The following is a 16,013-nucleotide window of genomic DNA, read 5'->3' on the forward strand; positions in this document are numbered from 1 at the left end:
GTGTCCAACGATAAGTAGTCGAGGTGCCAGAAGCGGTCACGGATACGCCAGAGAGTCCCCACCAGTGAAACTGTCTTGCATTTCTGGAGAGACTGTATTCTTTTATTGTATTGTTTTCAGATTAATACGTTTTTCCCATGATGAATCTCATTGAATCTCTTATCGGGAGGGTTTGGGAGGTGATGGTGGGGGAGGGGCTGTCCCTAGATGCGATCAGTGATCTCCCCGCAAGATTTGATGTTCCTTAAGTGCATGTCCTGGATTGTCAGGGGACTGAACTTCCCTAACAAAAGGTAACACCTCTGGATGTTTTTAGGGGACAACCAGGTGCAAATAGTTGCCTTACAAGAAACCCACTTGAATAAAGGGGATGAACTACGCCTGCGACATAGGTCTTACCCACTGATTTTTCGCTCCTCTAATACCTATAAACAAAATGGAGTGGCACTGCTGTTTCACTCCTCTGTGGCCTTTCAGCCATCGGACATAATCGGACAGGGAGGGAAGATACCTTTTGGCTAGTGGGCATTTTGCTGGTCACCAGTGCACCTTTGCCGCGGTCTATGTGCCGAATGCAGGTCAAACGGACTTTCTCCGCATGTTTCTTACAGTCCTTGAGAGTTTCACCCTGTGGGATATAGTTCTACTGGGGATTTCAACCTTATCTGGGACCCTTCGCTAGACACCACTCACCCACACAGAGCTCCTGCTGGGGTTTTCCCTAAGACACTTAAATGCACTCTTACGAGGATGGGGTTAGTAGATATTTGGAGAATTTTAAATCCCTCTATGCGTGACTTCTTCTTTTTCTCACATGTACACAGAGTATATTCAAGGATTGAACACATATTTCTTAGCCAATCAGTCTGCTCCGCTACCCTGACGGCTAAACTTTACCCCATATGCCTGTCGGATCATACGCCAATAGAAATAGTGTTGGATTGGCCGGCTCCCCATTCCACACTGAAAAGAAGGTACTTCCCTACAATTCTATGCAGGGACTGACTACGAGATGAATTGCGACAGTCATTCAGGGATTTTTCAGCAACAATGACCCCAAGGACACCTCTTCCTGACTCACTGGGATGCCTTCAAGGCTGTGTTATTCGGGGTAAATGTATCGCCCTGGCTACCGCCCTCTGACATCACCAAACCTCTGAGAGGTTGGCTTTAGATGGGGAACTTCAGAAAACTGAAAAACTGCATAAGGAGGCCCCATCTCTGGCCACTCAAAGAAAGGTTACTTCAGGCGAACTACGCTAATAGAGTGGAAAATACCCTTTTACGCCTTCAGGCCAGGGGCTATGGGGGTAATGACCAAATAGGCTCACGATTGGCGAGGCAGTTACGAGGAAAGAAGAGAAGGAATATAGCAGGTCAATAGTCAATGACTCGGGCAAATTGCACCATGGGGAGGAGGGGAAGACGGGGGTATCCTGGGAATTTTACAAAACACTGTAGGGCGGACCCTTTTAGTGAGGGTGACCAGCTCCACTATCTGAACCCGCTTGAACTACCCCAGATCTCTGAGGAGGCCAACGAATCCGTGAGCCAACCTATAACTCAAGAGGAGGTACAGAAGACAATAGATGCCTCAAAACTTCAAAGGGCCCCGGGGCCTGATGGCTTTAGCGCTGTGTTCTGTCATGTGGGGGCCAACTCTGCCACCAATTTTTCCGTAGAACTTTTTAATGCATTTGCGACCCTAAATCCGTTATCCCCTTTCAATTGGAGAATCGTTGATTACGCTCATCCCTAAGGCTGGGAAGAACCCACAACTATGCTCTTCCTACAGACCTATAGCAACTTCGGTGCTAAACTCAATTCCAAAATACTAGCCAGTAGACTTGAGGAGCTGCTTCCAGATCTGATCTACCCGGATCTGTCTGGCTTCATTAAGGGGCGCCAGTCGCACAACAACCTACGCAGAATTGTGCACCTGATCTAGAAAGTGCATAAATAACGCGTTCCGGCGGCCTTACTATTATTGGACGCAGAGAAGGTAGATTGGTCCTTCTTGAGGTGCGCCCTGCGCCACTTCGGTTTTGGAGATACTTGTTTGGGTATGCTGCAGGCGAACTATCACTGTCCAAGATCTCAGGTCCTGGTTAACGGGGTTATGGGTTGTGGAGTATGCGTCACGGTTGCCCCCTTTATCGCCCGTGCTTTTTGTGCTATGCATAGAGCCTCTGGTCACGTGCATTAGGGCCAACCCGGAGATACACGGGATTAAATTCGGTCCCGGCGATCATAAGATATCTTTATTTGCTGATGTCCTTTTACCTGTCACAGAACCCCGTACTTCACTTTCGGCAATCTAGGCTGAGCTTATCACTTTTGAGAAAGTAGCGGCTTCAAAATTAACTTGTCAAATCTTCTTACTTATCTGTTCCGCAGGGGGAAAGTGCTGCAATTACGGCATCCTCACCATTTACGTGTGCTCATGAGGAAATCTACCTGGGCATCAAAATCACACCTAACCAATCAGACTTGTATAAAGCCAACTTCCCACCTTTGCTGCGACAGTTTAGGTCAGACTTCAAGAAGTGGGGCTCCGCACACATCAGCTAGCAGAATCGATACGGTCAAGATGAATGAGCTGCCTCTGCTTCTCAATCATTTCCAGGGCCTCCCAATCTCGGTCGGCAGGGAATTATTTACGGAACTGAAATCCATGACTACAAAATTACTTTTACATGGGCAAAGGGCCCGGTTGGCTCACCGACTACTAACCAAACACCGCCTGCAGGGGTTTGTCCCTGTGAGATTTTTTCACCTACTACAGGGCGGCCTAACTTTGAGTCACAGGCACTGGATCCATATGGACCTGATGGTGGTGGCTAGAACCATCTGGGACCTCCTTTGGCACGCAAACCAGGACAAGCCCAAAAATCCTTACCTTAGCACACCCGCAGCTACTACACTTCACAGTTGGGATGTGATCACAAAGTCGTTACCCGTAACATTCCCGTCCCCTTACACCCCCCCTCCCCCATCCACTTTAGCGCAGACTGCTCAACTGGCGGGTCCCTTTGATAAATGGAGGCTGTTTGATGGTTTCAGTCATGTTTGTCTGTGGCCAACTTTGTTCGTTCGAGGGTTGTGTAACCACTTTCAAACTCCCAGTGACAGTGGTATTTTTCTATCTTCAACTAATAACATTGGTTGCGCCAACCCCAGATGCGACTTGCTGCCAAGCGAGACCTACTTCCTGTAGAGAGCTTTGTGCAATTGGGCAGCACGTCCTAAGAGGCGTATCTAGTTTCTTTATTCTCTTTTGCATACGCCCGGTCCATTGCTGCCCCCAAGACACATCTTTTCGGACACGTTATTAGAGACACCTCTGACGGAGAACCAATGGGGATCGCTCTATTAAGACATTGGGAAATATAGATCCCTGTTTTTTAGAGAAGCCCACTACAAACTAATGTACGATTGGTACCTTTACCCCCAAAAGCTCCAGATCTTCTTTCCAGATGCTTCAGATAGGTGCTGGAGGGGCTGTGGTCTACTGGGTGACTTCCACCATATCTGGTAGGATTGCCCTGCCATTCAAACTTTTTGGAAAGAAGTCCTTGCCCAGATCAGGATGATCCGAGACTACGTGCGCTACATCTTTTCCAAACCTAGGACGAATTGCCCCAGATTGTTCACTTTGGGTCATCTAGGATGCCCGACCCTTCTATTACTGGCGTTTCCGTCTGCTGGGACCGGGGGCGGGCGGGATGCTGGCTCTGTTGCCTCTCCGAACCCCCGCCCCACCGGTGCCCGAGTAACGTCTGCATGCCGATTGGACCCCTCTGATTTTTAGTATACATGATTGTTCTGTTTGGTCTCGTTACTTAGTTTTTCTGTTAAATTGTGAACTCCAGTAAATGTGGTGCAGATGCATCCAGTACTACATGATTCGCTGAACTAACTAACTAAGAAGACATTTGTATCTGTGAAAAGGTTAGAGCTTGCCGAGTACTTGTGAGAAAGATGTGTTTTACCTTTAGCTACTTATTGCTCTTTGCTTACTCTACTGCTGAATTGAGTCTCACAAGCTGTTAACTTTTGAAACTGCATTAAAAAGTTTTTGACAATAAATAAATGAGTCAAAATTAGTTATTAATGTGTTGCAAAAAGATACTGGAATCAGTTTAACATGTCAAAATAAAGAAATATGAGGTCTACAATGTTTAGATTATTACAGATGGTATTCTGTTTTTCCTGTAATGCCTTTAGTGTAACAAAAATTAACGTTTCCTTAAAATATCTCCTTTATATACTAATCACTGTTCATTTGAGGACAAAAGATCAGATAAAGGAAAAAGCATTTTATGTTTTCGCTTCTATGTTTAAACTGCAGCTTTAATGATTTTCCATGGCCTCCTTTTCACATTGGCAGATGGCAGCAGTCCTTATGGCAGCACAGTTCAGCTCTAATAACTTATTACTGTTGAACAGCTACATCATTTTGTTATTAATGGTTCCATTGACTCGCAAATTGCCTGTAATAAGGAAATCAGCTTTTATACAGTGCTTGGGGCCATTGGCTTTGCATTTAAGTAACAACACCTAAAAGCATATCATTAACATTAATAGTGAATAATTAAACCATTAAATAACACTATATTCATAGTTGTCTCATTCATAGTGTTAATGGGAATGTGATTTGTTAATCTGTAAGATTATTCATGACATTTGTAACTACAACTCTCACATCAAGAGATGTCATGTGGGTAAGTTTGGCCAGAGGAGAAACGCTACCATTTTGCGTGCAAACATTTTTTTATCTTGCCTTCTTCACACAATGCGTTTTGACACACATTTGCGTGTGTGACAGTACAGGATTAGTTTCCATGAAACTACATTGCTTACTAATTCCACTTCGTATGAACACTATCATGGCACCTTGAACATCCCTTACAAGGACTGAACATACATTGTGCAAATGGGATTGTTTTTTATTTGTCCATGCGGCGACGAAGCTAAAGATAGATCATAAACAATGGCGGAATGATTGAGGGCTCGGCTTGTAGCAAAGATGCTGTTTGTTAAAAATAAACAAGCGTTTTCGTATGTTGAGGCAGAGGAGCACTTGCTGTCATTGTGAGGTCACTTCATAATGAAACCTCAGCCGAGATGCTTGCTGATTCCTTTGCAAGAAGGGATGTCCAACTTGTGACGAAGACTGGGACCTACATACTTTCCGATAAGGTAATGGGGGTTGGATCATTCAGTAAGGGGATTCTTGGCAGAGCACATACAGAACCCAGACATCTAGGTTAGGGAAAGCATAGTAGGAGTATCCTATATCTATATATTGTTTTATTGGCCTGTATATATATTGCTTTAGCATGATGGTGGAACTATTCATTTTGTTCACTGTCCTTGTATTAACTTTTATCTGCTTTATTCTATTGATCAGTGCAGCGCATATGTTCTATACAAGAATCATGATGGTTCAATAAATGTTAATGTTAATGTTAGGGGGGTGTTTTGTATAGCGCTCAGCTACTCCGAGGAGTGTCCCGGCGCTTTTTTTTTTACCTACAGCGGACAGGGGGCAGGAAGGTGCAGGGCGGGTCTACTGAACAAACAGCCAGGATTTCAGGTCTTTCCTGAAAGCCAGCAAGTTGGTATTCCTGCGAAGGGTGACCGGCAGGGTGTTCCACAGCTGAGGTGCAAGACGCTGAAAAGACCGGCCACCAATCCGAGCTCTTCTTATAACTGGGACCTAGGCGAGAGCCAGCGACTCTGACCTCAAAGATCTGGCAGGCTGATAGAGAGCCAGCCGCTTTTGAATGTATTTGGCCCCGGTCGCATATAGAGCCTTGTGGGTCAGAGTGAGAGCCTTAAAGACTATCCGTTTAACACCCCTCTGTATATTTCTCAGTGAGATAGCACGAGTGACTGAGCGAAAGGGTTCTAGATCTGCTGCCACAATTCTTGGGAGAGTAAGGTTTGTCATGTTCTGTTGTTGTCCAAACAATTTTCTCCTGTCTAGGTTTATGGGTGCTTATTGTGGCACTGGGAGGTAGCTGGTCTCTAGACAAATATATCCTAAGGGTATGCACAGAATCAGTCTGAACCATCCTGAAGTTTGTTGCCCAACAAATGCCTGGCTGTCGTGAAAGTTATGGATTACGAAGACAACCATAATCCTAACTCATAACCGAAGTCAATTTAAGAGTTTTTTAAAACGTATGTTAAGGTGCTATAACTAATTCTTAGTAACTTCACTTTAACTGTATTTTTTCAATAAATCAGTTTTTGTTTTGTTTTATACTTACATTTACAATTATTCTCCCTTTGTGCACAGCTGGAATTTGCCATAGAGTGTCCTTTAGCCATGCCCTGCACCCAACCCACTACCCAAGCCCTTGGGGACGAGAGAGGAAGAGGCTGTGGAGACTCATTAGACATTGTTGGACCTCCCACATCGTTTGCAATCACAGTTGTTTTCCCCCAAATCCATCCAGTAACCCAACAAGTACCCTAGAGCCCGGGTGGTGCAGGGTTTGCAGTCCTTGAGTCAGGGTTTATGAACCTTGCTGCGGGTCCATGAAACCATCCTCAGGCTGACCCCATGAGGACCCTTGGGTGCTCACCTGCCCACGACCATGGAATTACAGGATGCCCCCAAGGTCCCATTATAGCTCCTTCGCTTTTTTTTGTAAGGGCGTGGTTTTCTATCAAATTCTATAATGGTGGCTGCAACAGATTTTTTTTCTTTTGCAGCCAGCTAATCATAGCTTTGGGATCTCCAGGTGTGGATTTGAATCTGCAGACCCCGAATGGATGATGGGAGAAAAAGCTTAGTCATCCAAGCATATTTATCTTTATTTTTCAAATTTGGGACCACATTTGTTCTGTGAAACCAGTTACACCGATCATCTGTGGATTAATGGTCATGTTATATCTAACGTTTTAAACCACTTTTTTGTTAATTTCTCAGACTACTGAATGGATTTACACCAAAGCAAGTCAAATCACTTCCTTGAGTAAAGCTCTGCTTTCATGCCTTGTTTTTTTTTTATTGGCATTTGCAAAGACATACAATGTCAACATGTAATAAACATACAGACCGTTTCACAACAACATCCATCATCCAGTTTTGAACTGTACATTGTAATTCATAGATATATTCACTGTGGTGCAGCTGTTACATAAAATTTGTCAACTCTGTACATTTTTAGGTATTCAATTAAATATTTCCAGTAATCTCTAGGTCTTGAACCCGTGGGTAACTCTTCCTCATAAGTTTGCAAGGTATCTCTACAATACGTCAGATCTTGGATCCAGTGTTTAACCTTCGGTGCCTGCCTACCACCCCAACACAAAGATATTCTGCGTTTAGCCAGAAGTAGTGTAATTACACAGAATTTGTGCTTGGTGGCGCGTATATCAGGCACCAGACCCAGCAGACATGTGCGAACAGTACATTCAATGGGTATGTCCGCCATGTTACCCAGCATCTGTGTTCTCTTCACCCAATATTCCGCTAGTGCTATCCACGACAATGCAAGGTGTATAAAATCTGCTGTTTCAGCATTACAGCGTTGACATTTTGAATCTATGTGTAGGCCATATCTACAGAGCCTTGCAGGAGTATAGTAGGTCTGGTGAAGATATTTATAATGTAATATACGTAGATTCCTATTGGGCGTCAACAAGCCAGGTAATGCGTGGTTTGGCCCATTCTTCCTCTATGAATGGAGTATCTAGACTTTCATTCCATTTCTCCAGTGCTTTTTGTGTGGTGCCCGCTATATCCTCCTGTAATTTAACATACAGTTTAGATACCATGTGTTTAGCAGTGGGAGTGGTAAGCAGTAGTTGTAATGAGGACAATTGCTGTGGCTCGGCAGGGTAAGATGGGTACAATTTCTTTATCACACCTTTTAAACTATGATATGTGAATCTAAACAGTAATGTGTGATTGCTTATGAAGGAGAGTTCATTAATCGATTTAAAAAGGCCATTGCAGTATTAGTCTCCATAGTATCAATGCCAAGTTGTCTAAGTAAACCCATACCCACCTCTTCCTGAGTGACAGAGTTCCGGATGATAATGTAGTGGCATTGCAGTAGCGTACAGCGGTAGTTTGTGTGCTTTTCGCCCCATCGTTCGCCAAGCACTATTTGTTGTGTCTATGGTTTTTGTCTCGATTGTGAAGCGGGGGCCTCTGGTGAGTTATGATAGCTGGTAATGGTATTAGGAGCACATCACCCTCTTCAATTGCGACATGAGTAAGGTAAGGGACCCTGTGATACCAAAAATGCACGTATTGCGCTTGCGCGCATAGGTAATAAAGCAAAAAATCTGGAACTTTAAACCCTCCCTGTGAATAGGGCAGCGTGAGAGCGCGCAGTTCAATCCGGGCCTGTTGATCCGCCCATATCAAGCGGAGCACCATGGTGGAGATCCTACGAAACACCTGCCGGGGGCTTAATTGGGATGTTATTAAATAGATACAAAAACTTTGGTAGGTTGACCATTTTCACAATGGCTAACCGATCAGCTAGCGATAACGGTAGATGAATCCACCTCTCTATTTTATATTCCATCACACCTATCGCCCTACCATAATTTGTGCGGATGGCTATCTCTGGGTCCCAATGATACCAAACTCCTAAATATTTTACTGGCTCTGAGTGCCACTCTAACAGATAATCTGTTGAGTGCGGGTGTGTGGTGTCTTTCAATGGTATGATTAGAGATTAGGACCAGTTTATTTTAAGACCCGACTGTTGTCCAAATTAAATATATTCTCTCAGTAGAGGATTCAGATGCTGCTCAGAGTCTCTTACATACAACATCATATCTTCTGCGTACAATGATATATGTAAAGGTCTTTGCGGGAATTGAAGCACTGAGTAGTGGTGTCCCTGTCTTATCTTGCAAGCCAATGGCTGAAGCGCAATTACGAATAGCAAAGGGGACAGAGGGCAGCCTTGCTTTGTCCCCCTAGAGATAGGTATGCTGTCAGATATATATTTGTTGACTCTAATACGCGCTGTGTACAGAACGTGCACCCATTATAAGAAAATTAGGGGAATCCCATTCGTCTTAGAATCGTGTGTAGATACGACCATTCTATGGAATCAAATGCTTTAGCCGCATCTAGTAGAATCGCAGCAGCTTTGATACTGAGGACTAAATAATGTGATAGCACAAATAGCGTTCTAGTGTTATGGGCTGTCGATCGAGATGGAATAAACCCAGACTGGTCCGGTAGTATTAGGTTGGTCATCAGCGGTTACAAGCGTGTGGCAAGTAGTTTGGCTAGAATCTTTGTGTCTACGTTGATTAGGGACAGGGGCCTATAAGAATCACAGTATTCTGAGTCTTTGTTCGGTTTCAAAAGGGCAATTTACATGGCTTCTATCAGTGTTGGTGGCAATGATTGTTTATCGTGGGCATCCCCGTACATCTCCACCAAATGAGGAGCTATCTGATCAGCAAAAGATTTATAGAATTCACACGTGAACCCGTCTGGGCTCAGTGCTTTTCCATTTGGCAGCCATTTAATAACTGCAGTCACCTCTTCCACGGTAATGGGTAACGACAGATACTCTCTCTCTGTGCATCAGACAGCCATGCTATCGATACGTCTGCTAGGTATTCCACAATTTCCTCTGGGGAGGCAGTGGGTTGCGAGGTGTCTAACTCTCCTTATGTGGTCATGAATTCCTTCAATATACCCTGTGCATCATGTTGCAGGACTCCCTTTGTATCCCTGATCGCCCAGACTACTTGTGGTGCATGACCTGCGCATATTTTAGCTGCCAAAGCCCTACCAGGTCTGCGCCCTTCACCTTAGGATCTCGCCACCTGACGTTTCGTTACATATTTGAGTTAATGTTCTTCGTATGTTTGATATTCTGTCAGTACAGTCCTAATTTCACCTAAAAGCTTTGTATTTTGTGTACGTTCGTAGTCATGCTCTAATGTGCGTAGCTTGTCCTCACGCATGGAAAGTTGCCGCCTTATATCTTTAAGAATGCCGGCATTGGTACTTAATTTACAACAAGGGGTGGTGATGGACAGAGTCTCTGAATTAAGCAGAGTACTCTCACCCAGTCAAGAGATCAGGGCTAGATCCAACACCGTTTTTTAGCTCATTGCACCATCCCAGTTTCAGAACCTGGCTGTATGCAAATTAGTCTGTCCCTGGCCCAGTGCATCATGGGAACAGGGCAGACCAGACTACAAAAGCCAATTCTTACACTGGGAAGGAAACAAGCTTCCGGGGACCGGTTTCTGCCATTTCAGGCGTCTTCGGCCCGGCTTGCTTGAATCCTGATGGTGCAATGAGCAAGGGACTCACATCTGAGTATACCCTTCCACGCTTAGGGTGGACAAAATAATTTACAACAAGGGGTGGTGATGGACAGAGTCTCTGAATTAAGCAGAGTACTCTCACCCAGTCAAGAGATCAGGGCTAGATCCAACACCGTTTTTTAGCTCATTGCACCATCCCAGTTTCAGAACCTGGCTGTATGCAAATTAGTCTGTCCCTGGCCCAGTGCATCATGGGAACAGGGCAGACCAGACTACAAAAGCCAATTCTTACACTGGGAAGGAAACAAGCTTCCGGGGACCGGTTTCTGCCATTTCAGGTGTCTTCGGCCCGGCTTGCTTGAATCCTGATGGTGCAATGAGCAAGGGACTCACATCTGAGTATACCCTTCCACGCTTAGGGTGGACAAAATAATTTACAACAAGGGGTGGTGATGGACAGAGTCTCTGAATTAAGCAGAGTACTCTCACCCAGTCAAGAGATCAGGGCTAGATCCAACACCGTTTTTTAGCTCATTGCACCATCCCAGTTTCAGAACCTGGCTGTATGCAAATTAGTCTGTCCCTGGCCCAGTGCATCATGGGAACAGGGCAGACCAGACTACAAAAGCCAATTCTTACACTGGGAAGGAAACAAGCTTCCGGGGACCGGTTTCTGCCATTTCAGGCGTCTTCCGCCCGGCTTGCTTGAATCCTGATGGTGCAATGAGCAAGGGACTCACATCTGAGTATACCCTTCCACGCTTAGGGTGGACAAAATAATTGGTACTTATGCATGAGCCCCCTCGCAGCCATCGCACGCCAACACAGCCTCAACATCATCTCCTACGCCAACGACACCCAGCTGATCCTCTCCCTCACCAACGACCCCGCCACCGCCATATCCAACCTACACGAAGGGATGAAAGAAGTAGCCCAATGGATGAAGAACAGCCGCTTGAAACTGAACTCAGACAAAACGGAAGTCCTCATCCTTGGATCATCACCGTCTGCCTGGGACGACTCCTGGTGGCGACTCCTAGGCAGCGCACCCAAACCAACGGATCATGCACGCAACCTGGGCTTCATCCTGGACTCCTCCCTGTCGATGACCAGACAAGTCAACGCTGCCTCGTCTTCATGCTTCAACATCCTACGCATGCTCCGAAAAGATCTTCCGATGGATCCCCACCGAAACCAGGAAGACGGTCACCCAGGCACTTGTCACCAGCCGACTAGACTACGGAAACACCCTCTACACCGGAACCACAGCCAAACTGCAAAAAAAGACTCCAACGCATCCAGAACGCCTTCGCACGACTCATCCTGGACATCCCACGCCACAGCCACATCTCCGGACACCTGAAGGACCTGCACTGGCTCCCTGTCAGCAAAAGAATCACGTTCCGCCTCCTCACCCACGCACACAAAGCCCTCCACGACCTAGGCCCCAGGTACCTCAACGACCGCCTGACCTTCTACACTCCCACCCACCAACTACGATCGACCAACCACGCCCTCGCCGCCGTTCCACGCATCCGAAGAGCCACCATGGGAGGAAGATCCTTCTCCTACCTGGCAGCCAAGACCTGGAATTCACCCCCCATCCACCTCCGTCGTACCCACGACCACCTCTCTTTCAGGAAGCAACTCAAGACCTTGCTGTTCGAGCAGTAGCGGACCCCCCCCCCCCAACGCCTTGAGACCCTCCGGGTGAGTAGCGCGCTATACAAATTTCTTGATTGATTGATTGATTATGCAAATCCCTCGAATTTAAAAGCATCCTATAATATAGGCCTGGATCCTCAGTGGTGGGTGTATTTAGCTCAAAATACACAGTAATGGCTTGACTAATGGTGTCTGTGTACAGTGAGTCTAGTAATGCTTTCGCATTGAATCTCCAGCTATAAGGGGGTGGTACATAATGCGGTATAGTTATGGAAAGTAACACTGGATTATGATCGGACAGTGTTCTGGGTAGGTGTGTCATGGATCTCGTCCATAGTGATATGTCATCAGTGCCCAACCAGTAATCTATACGAGACCAGCTATTATGTGCTGCTGATGTGTGCATGGCCTCCATGCGCTCAGGGTATCGGGCTCTCCAAAGATCAATAAGGTGCATGTCGGCCATAATATCTTTCAATTTGCCCAGTGCCCTTTTGTGAGGTTCTACCGACATACCAGACCTGTCCAGAACATCATGCAGCGCAATATTGAAATCCCCACCCAAAATTAGTGGGATGTCTGGTAAGTCATTACGCTTGCGCCATACCCTGTGATGGAAATCAGGGTCATCTATATTTGGGCCATATGTATTAATTAAAGCAAGCCTCTGCCCTCTTATGGTCCCCGTTATAACAACATAGCACCCCTCGTCGTCTGTGATGACGTCATCTATGCTGAAGTGCAGGCCTTTCCTAATCAGTATGAGGACCCCTCTCGAATAAGAGGAATATGTTGAACTGTGTATTGACTCCGCCCACCTGCGCCCAATGTTATTGGTTGCGTTAGGGGCTATGTGTCTCCTGCAGGAGGGCAATGTCAACCTGCAGTCTGTCGAGTTACGCAAAAATTTGACAAATCTTTTTCGGATTATTTCGCCCTCTAACATTCCAAGTTAACAAGTTTAAGTGTTTAGGTTGTAAGTTCTCAGTGGTCATCCCTAGTTCCTAATACCTTTTGCAGTTCAATGTACAATTTGCAGCATGCACTACTCACGTTTTTTAGAAAAGAAGTAATAACGTTACACATTATGATGTCACTCTGGATTTCAGAGATGTTTATTAGTCTGTAGAACAATCCCCAAAGCCATCCCACCCCCCACCCCCCACCCACTTCAGCATCCCAACCATGCCAAAGACATACCCCTACAGAAAGGAACATCATAACCAAACTTTGTTCGGGAGCACCCCATTGGGGGGCTCGCCAGGTGCACACATCTGCATCTAACCGAATGGATGTGGCCAGGTATACAATAGCTATGCAGACTTAACCATTGTCTATAGAGTAAAGGTTAACAGCAAGGTTGTCATGTGCCCATGCACGATGTATATGACATGCTGTTCCGAAATTTTCCTCATACCCCCACGTATATAGCCCAGTTTTCAGTGATGCTTAATTTTGAGGTGCAGACAAAGCATGTAGTTATAACTCCTTCTTCTGAGTACATAATGCAATCACAGCACAGTGTCCTGTAGAACACTCCCATAGTTCTCCTGCTACATATGCAGAAATGTCCAGCAGTTGCGGCTTAGTATATGCACCGAAATAGTTTATCTGTACAGGTACACCATATCAATTATCACAGTCCGAATCGGTGTAGGGTCTGTAATGCAGAGCTTTTCCCATCCCGTGCAGGTATCACCTCCATGCATGACCCTAATGCCGGTAGCTAGGCATAGGTCGCAGTGTCAGCTCTGGGTTTCAATCTAGTGCAAGCGTAGCAGTACATAGGACCACCAGTGTCTGCTTGGAGTAAAACTCCGAATGTCCCCAAGACATTGGGCCTGTATTACTGCATGAGAGTGTCAACAGTTCCCTTTTTAACAACATTTCGCCCACATGCCTTACCGGTCTGTGATGTCTGGGACCCTGGGCGTCCTACCCTCCTGAAGAATGTTCATTCCGAATCCTGGTTCTGCTCAGCACGTTTTTGTTCTCTGCGTTTGCGGCTGATTTTCTTAAGAAAGTCCTGTGCTGCTTTTGATGTTTGGAGAATCGTGGAGCGGCCGTCATGTGTCACTCTCAGCCGAGCAGGGTAGAGCATCGCGTACTCTATTCCTAGTTCACGCAATTTCTTTTTCGCCGGGTTGTCTTCTTTACGCGCTAGTTGGACCGTCATGGTGAAGTCTGGGTAAAACTCCAGCGCGTTTATTTCCTGTTTCTATTGTACCATCCTCAAAATGACATCACGGTTCCTGTAATTAGGAATACGGGGAACAATGGGTCGTGGAGTTGCGGCAGGTTTTGGTCTTGGAGCTAGGGACCTATGCACACGCTCCACTAGCAGGACCGTCGAAAAATGTTCCGTACCAAATACGTTGCTTATCATTTCCTCCACATACGTTTCCATCCTCCCTGTGTTAGTGGATTCTGGAATTTCCGCAATTCTGATGTTATTGCGTCGGGATCTCGCTTCTAAGTCCTCCGCTTTATTTTTTATAACATCCAAGAGTTTCTCCATTTCCGTACATTTTTGTGTCATGACATGGGACTCATCCTCAACTGCGGTGATCCTATTTTCGGCCTCGATGAGACGTTCCCATGCTAGTCTAATTTAGCCGCCATGTTGTCGACCCATTAAGTGATGGTCTCCAATTTCCCATTTATGTCTTGTAGACTTTGTTGTATGGCCTGTAGCACATTTTCCATGCCATTAGTTGCCGCCGTTTCATTGTCAAGTTCAATATCTGAGTGTGCTGTCGCACCTTTAGTGTGTCTTTTCGTTTCGAATGTTAATTTGGACTGTTGCTTATCCGGCTTCCCCATTTTCCTGCTAGGAGGCACCGCTAGCTCAGAGGTAAAGTAACGGTGAGTACCCTGAAGTAGATGTAATGCTGTGTAGTTTCCTGCGGTACTAAGGAGTGTTGTCTCACCCCCGTAGATCTTCAGCCGCTGTCCGCCCGTCAGTCCTCAGCAGAGCCCATAGGTAACCAGTAGCAGGAGTGTTGCTTTAGTTGCGGCGATGCGCTACTTCGAGGCCAGCCCCCTCCACCACGGTGGTAGAGCACCCAGCAGAAGGTCCCGTTATGGATCTGTGCTGCAGGAGAGACCCGTGATTGTCAGGTTCAAAGTATGATGAGCGATGTTCAAAAGACCCACCAGTCTATTATAACAGTCGCAGGGGACAGAAACATCCCAGCTAGCATAATCCTCTTTTCGCACCACCCTTCAATTGGAAAGGCGACAGCATCTACGGTACGTGCAATTCAACAGGCAAATTCACAGCATTTCATAAGGCTGCCAAACAGTGCGCGCCTCCCCTCAGCCACAATGTTTTGTTTACCGCGCTGTGCCTCCGTGTACCTCTTAGATCCAGCAATTGCGTGGCGGGCGGGCGGGTGAGATACAGCACTGACAGTTTTGAAACAGGCTTGCAGTCCCACCAAAAGCAGCATCGTTTCTAGCACCATAGTTAAGTCCGGCAGCGTCGACATCTGAGAGCAAGCCTCTCGTAGCGCCATAGCTTGTTATTTACAGCCCCATGTCGCACTGCAGGTTGTGTTGGACTCCACCACCAGCGCTAGTCGCCATTTTGTGCCGATACACCACAGTCCACATAGCAACTATTTTTACAGCTCCCTGTAGTACCTCCAGCGTTCCTTGGCAGTAGGATACGAGCAGTACTCCACGTCTTGTGTGTCCAGCGAAGTAACCACCGGTCCTCGCTGCCTCTCACCTCACTGTCTCATTTCTTTTCTGCTCCCATACAATCTCGCATCAGGGCGCTGCCATCTTGTTCGGGTCGAATCTCGCCTCACGCTCCGCTTCCTCTTCAAATTTGCGGTTGCAGCAGCGTGATAGCAGCTTTTCGTTCCACTCACCTCAGAGCCGGAACATTCCGACTTCCATTTCTGCCATCGGTTGTCGATTGTGAGTCTGCTAAACGCCCTTTTTCGTCGCATTGCAGGCCTGACCGGCGGAGCTGTCTTAGAGGGCAGCCATTCTGCAGTGCGCCCTCTAGCGCCCCCTTTCATGCCTTGTTTGATGTAATTTCAGTGAGATCTTTTTTTCTGTAGAGG

This window comes from Lissotriton helveticus, chromosome 4_1, assembly GCF_964261635.1.
Source record: "Lissotriton helveticus chromosome 4_1, aLisHel1.1, whole genome shotgun sequence".
Lineage (NCBI taxonomy): Eukaryota > Metazoa > Chordata > Amphibia > Caudata > Salamandridae > Lissotriton > Lissotriton helveticus.